The sequence below is a fragment of the Mus caroli genome, unplaced genomic scaffold (assembly GCF_900094665.2).
Source record: "Mus caroli unplaced genomic scaffold, CAROLI_EIJ_v1.1 scaffold_17327_1, whole genome shotgun sequence".
Lineage (NCBI taxonomy): Eukaryota > Metazoa > Chordata > Mammalia > Rodentia > Muridae > Mus > Mus caroli.
The window spans coordinates 1-5,860 of NW_018390873.1; positions in this window are offsets into that span (position 1 = coordinate 1).

The window sequence follows — 5,860 nt, forward strand, 5'->3', positions numbered from 1 at the left end:
CGTGGGGAGCTGGCGGGGGTCAGGCAACCCTGCGCTCTAGCTACCCCGGCGCTGATCCGGCTGGATGAGGACTGTGGTCCTACTCAGGCCGGTTTCTGCTTCCCTAACTCTTTTCCTATATTCCTAGTCAAGGAATTCTAAATGACTAATGTATAGTAGGTTCATAGTCACAAATATAGGATTACATTGAAAGACCTATCTTTTTTTAGAATGCTATCAATGTTTCCTTTAATATCTCCTATCAGTATCATGTTTACTACAGTTGTATACACTATTTCTTATAATCTTCCACAATGTGCCCAACCTGTAACAATAGCCCTAAAAGATCAGATATATTTTTCTGGATGTTAATGTTCATGAACTAACATGTGTACATAATATTACACTAAAACATACACACACACACAGTGCCAACACCCACACAACTGAAATTTTAGAATTTATTTTTATTATATTATCTATTTCCAATCCAGCTGTTGTTCCCCTGCCTTCCCAATTCCCGTCCCTCAGTTTCTCATCCCATTCCTCCTACTCCTCTGTGTCAGAAAGGATGCTCTCTCCCACCAGCCCTCACCTCTCCCTGGGGCCAAAGTATCTGGAGGATTAGGCTTATCTTCTCTCACTGATGCCAGAATAGGCAGTCCTTTAATATATCCGTCCTGGGTGCCATAGACCAGCTCCTGTATTCTACCTGGTTGGTGGCTTAGTGTCTTCGCGCTTCTAGAGGTCTAGATTAGTTGAGACTGCTAGTCTTCCTATGAGATCACCCTCTTCCTCTAGGTTCTTCAATTCTTCTCCTAATTCAACCATAGTGGACCCTGACTTCAGTCCAATGGTTCCCTGTAATTATTTGCATCTGTCTCACTAAGCTGCTGGTTGGGCCTCTCAGACAGCCATGTTAGGCTTCTGTATATAAGCACACCACATCATAAGTAATAATGTCAGGCCTTGGTGCCCCCCACACCATGAGACAGATCCCAAGTTGTGCTAGTCACTGGACTGTATTTCCTTCAGTTTCTTCTCCATCTTTTCCCTGCAGTTCTTTTAGACAGGACATTTGGGGTCAGAAATTTTGAGTGTGGGTTAATAATCCATTCCCTCCACTTGTGCCTTGGTCGATCTCCCAGTGGTGGACACTTTGAGTTTCCACTCAGCAATGTTGGCCATTTTGGCTAAGGTCATCCATTCTGTTTGAGTCCTGAGAGTCTCTCATCTTCCAGGTCTCTGATACATTCTAGGGGGTCCGCCAACCTTCCACCTCCTGAGGCTGCTGCATGTTTCCATTCATTCTGTGTCCCTCTACACTTCTCCCCCATGCCTGATGCTGCCACACTTGTCCCCTCCTCCTCCTTTTTCCCACTCAGGTCCCTCTCTTTGCCCCAACCCCCTTGATTATTTTCTTTCATCTTCTAAGGGGAATTCAAGTATCCTCACATAGGCCTTTCTGCTTGTTGAACTTCTTTTGCTCTGTGGGTTATATCCTAGGAATTCTGTAATTCTTGGCTAATATCCACTTATTTCTGAGTATATACCATGTATGTCCTCTTGGATCTGAGTTACCTCACTCAGTCTGACATTTTCTAGTTCAATCCATTTGCCTGTAAAATTCATGCAGTCCCCATTCTGTTTGCTGTTTGCTTTTTTTTTCTTAAATAAAATCAAGCATTTAATTGGGGCTTGCTTATAGTTTCAGAGGTTTAGTTCATTTTCATTATAGCAGGAAGGTATGCAGGCAAACATAATGCTGAAGATGGAACTGTAGACCACTATTACTCGAGTGTGTAAATGAACCACATTTTCATTTGAGGGACGTCTGGGTTGTTTACAGCTTCTGCCTATTACAAATAAGGCTGCTATGGACATAGTGGAGCATGTGTGCTTTTGGTATGGTGGAGCATGTTTTGGGTATATGCCCATGAGTGGTATAGCTGGATGTTCACATAGATGAATTTCCAGTTTTCCGAGGAACCAACAGATTGATTTCCAAAGTGGTTGTACCGGCACCAGTAATTGAGGAGTGTTCTTTCTCCACATGCTCAGCAGCATGTACTATTATTTCACTTCTTGATCTTAGCCTTTCAGATTGGTATAAGATCATCAGTTCCTTTTGATTTGAATTTCTCTGATGACTAAAGAATTTTAAATATTTCTTTAATTACTTCTTGGCCATTTGAGATTCTTCTGTTGTTAATTCGTTGTTTAGATATTTATTCCATTTTTTTTAATTTGGTTATTTGGATTTGGGGGAGTGGTTAAAGTATTGCCTTCATTAAATATTTTGGATATTAGCTCTCTATCAGATGTGAGGTTACTGAAGTTTTTCTCAATCTGTAGGTTGCCGATTTGTCCTATTGATTTTGTCTTTTGCCTTATTGTAGTAGCTTTTCATTTTCATGAGGTCCCATTTAACAATTGTTGATCTTAGAGCTTGAGTCACTTGAGTTCTGTCCAGGAAAGCTCCCCCTGTGCCAGAGAGTATAAGGCTCTTTTTCACTTTCTCTTCTATTCAATCCAGTGTATCTAGTTTTATGTTGAGGTCCTTGACCCACTTGGACTTGAGTTTTGTGAAAGATGATAAATAACCTCATGCATGCTAGCAAATCACTATGGAATACTCTTGACTTCAATGACAACAAAGACAACAGAAAACCCCATACCCATGAACAGCACTCTACTCAATGATTATTGTTTAAGGAAAATAAAGAAAGAAATAAAGGACTTTCTAGAATTTAATGAAAATTAAGACACAGCATACCTAAAATTATGAGACACAATGAAAGCAGTGCCAAGAGGAAAAACCTTGGCACTAAGTACACTCATGAAGAAATTAAAGAGATTATACACTAGCATCTTAAAATCACACATGAAAGCTCTTGAAGAAAAAGAAGCAATTATACCCAAGAGTAGTAGATTGGCAGGAAATAAACCAACTCAGGGCAGAAATCAGCCAATTAGAAAGAAAGACAATAATACAAAGAATCAACAAAACTAAAATCTGGGTCTTTGAGAAGATCACCAGGATGGATAAACCCTTAGCCAAACTAACTAAAGGACAGAGAAACAATTTTCAAATTAACAAAATCATAACTTAAAAGGGAGACATAACAACAGAAAAATTAGGAAATTCAAATAATCATCAAATCTTGATGCAAACACCTGTACTCAATAAAACTGGAAAATCTAGATAAAATGGATGATTTTCTGGACATATACCATGTATAAAATTTAAATCAAGAGCAGGTAAACTGTCTAAACAGTCCAATAACCCATAAGGAAATATAGTCATTAAAAATGTCCCAACCAAAAGAAAGCTCAAGGTCAGAAGGCCCGAATTCTACCAGACCTTTATTTAATTTTTATGAGATATTTAGAATTGCTGCTTTTTGTTTGTTTGTTTGTTTGGTTGGTTGGTTGATTGATTGATTGATTTTTATTTCACTTTATCTTTTGTTTTTATACCCTAGATTTCATCCCCCTCCTGGTCCACCCTCTGACTGTTCCACATCCCATACATCTTCCACCCCAATCCCTGTATCTATGCGGATCCCCCCAAATCCCTAACACCCTATCCCACAAGACCTCCCCACTCCCTGAGGACTCCAGTCTCTTGATGTTTATGTGTATCTTCTAAGAATGAACCCAGCCAGTCAGTCCTCTACATTATATGTGTTGGAAGCCTCATATTAACTGGTGTATGCTGCCTTGTTGGTGGTCCAGTGTCTGGGAGATCTCAGGTGTCCCGGTGAACTGATACTGCTGGTCCTCCTACAGGGTCCGTTGCCTTCTTCCTTGGCTTCTTCAAGCTTCCCCCTATTTCAACCACAGAGTTCACCAGCTTCTGTTCATTGGTTTGGTGTAAATATCTGCATCTGATTATTTCAGCTGCTTGTTGGGTCTTTCAAAGGGCAATCATCATAGGCACCCTTTTGTGAGCACTCCATAGCCTCAGTAATAGTGTCAGGCCTTGGAGTCTCCCATTGAGCTGGATCCCACTTTGAGTCACCTCCTTTTCTTTAAGCACTTCTCCATTTTTGTTCCTGCAGTTCTTTCAGATAGGAACAATTGTGAGTCAGAGTTTTTAACTGTGTGATGGTAACCCCATCCCTCACTTGATGCCCTTTCTTTCTGATGTAGGTGGGCTGTACAGGTTCCTTCTCCCTATATTAGGGCATTTCCTCTAAGGCCCCTCCCTTTGAATCCTGAGAGTCTCTCACCTTCCAGGTTTCTGATACATTCGGAAGGATCCCCTCACCTCCTACCCCTAGAGGGTGCTTGTTTCCATTGTTTATGCTGGCCCTCAGTACTTCAACCCTTTTCCCCCACACAATACCTAATCATGTCACCCCCTTACCCTCCATGTCCCCTTTCCCAACCAGGACCATACCTCCCTCCTTCTGTGATTGTTCTTTCCTTTCTCCAAAGTGGAACTGAGTTGTCCTCACTCTGGCTTTTCAGCTTCTTAACCCTTTCGATTCTATGGATAGTATTCTAGATATTCTTTACATTTTTGGCTAATATCTACTTATTAGTGAGTACATACCATTCATGTTATCTAGTGTCTGAGCTACCTCACTCAGTATATTTTCTAGTTCTATCCATCTGCCTGCCAAACTCAGGATGTTCTCATTCCTAATAGCTGAGTAATAATTCCATTGGGTAAATGATCCACATTTTCTGTATCTATTCTTCTGTTCTGGGACATCTGGATTGATTCCAGCTTCTTTCTATCATGAAGAAGGCTGCTATTAACATAGAGGAACAAGTACCCTTGTGGCATGGTGTGGCATCTTTTGGTATATGCCCAAATGTGGTATAGCTGGACCTTCAGGTACTTCTATTTCCAATTTTCTGAGGAACCTCCAGATTGATTTCCAGAGTGATTTTACCAGTTTGCAATCCCACCTGCAATAGAAGAGTGTTTTTCTTTCTCCATATCTTGCTAACGTGTTGTCACCCAAGACTTTGACTTTAGCCATTCTTACTGTTGTAAGGTGGAATCTCAGGGTCATTTTGATTTGCATTTTTCTGATCACTAAGGACTTTGAACATTAGTTTAAATGCTTCTCAGCCATTCGAGATTCCTCTGATGTGAATTCTCTGTTTAGTTCTATAACCCATTTTTTGATTGGGTTGTTTGGTTTTTTGGTGGTTAGCTTAAGATCTTTATAAACATTGGATATTTGGCATTTATCAGATATGGGGATAGTACAGACTTTTTTCCAATCAGTAGATTACTGATTTGTCCTGTTGACAATATCTTTTGACTTACAGAAGCTTTCCAGTTTCAAGAGGTCCCATTTCTCAATTATTGATCTTAGAGACTGAGATATTGGAATTCTGATTAAGAAATCTGCCCAATACCAGGTCAAAATGAGTTCCAGGATCATTCACATATTCTCTTCTGCTAGATTAAGTGTATCTGGTTTTATGTTGAGCTCCTTGATCCACTTGGAGATGAACTTTGTGCAATGTGACAAATATGGATCTATTTTCATTTTTCTACCTACAGATTGTCAGATAGAGCAGCACCATTTATTGAAGATGCTTTCTTTTTTTTCATTGTATATTTTTGGCTACTTTTTCAAAGAATAAGTGTCCATAAGTGTGTGGTTTTATTTCTTGGTCTTCAATTCTATTCCATTGATGAATGTGTCTGTCACTGTACCAATATAATGTAGTTTTTATCACTATTTGTCTGTAGTATAGCTTGTGGTCAGGGATGGCGATTACCCTAGCAATTCTTTTATGGTTAAGAATTGTTTTCTGGGCTGGTGAGATGGCTCAGTGGGTAAGAGCACCCGACTGCTCTTCCGAAGGTCCAGAGTTCAAATCCCAGCAACCACATGGTGGCTCACAACCA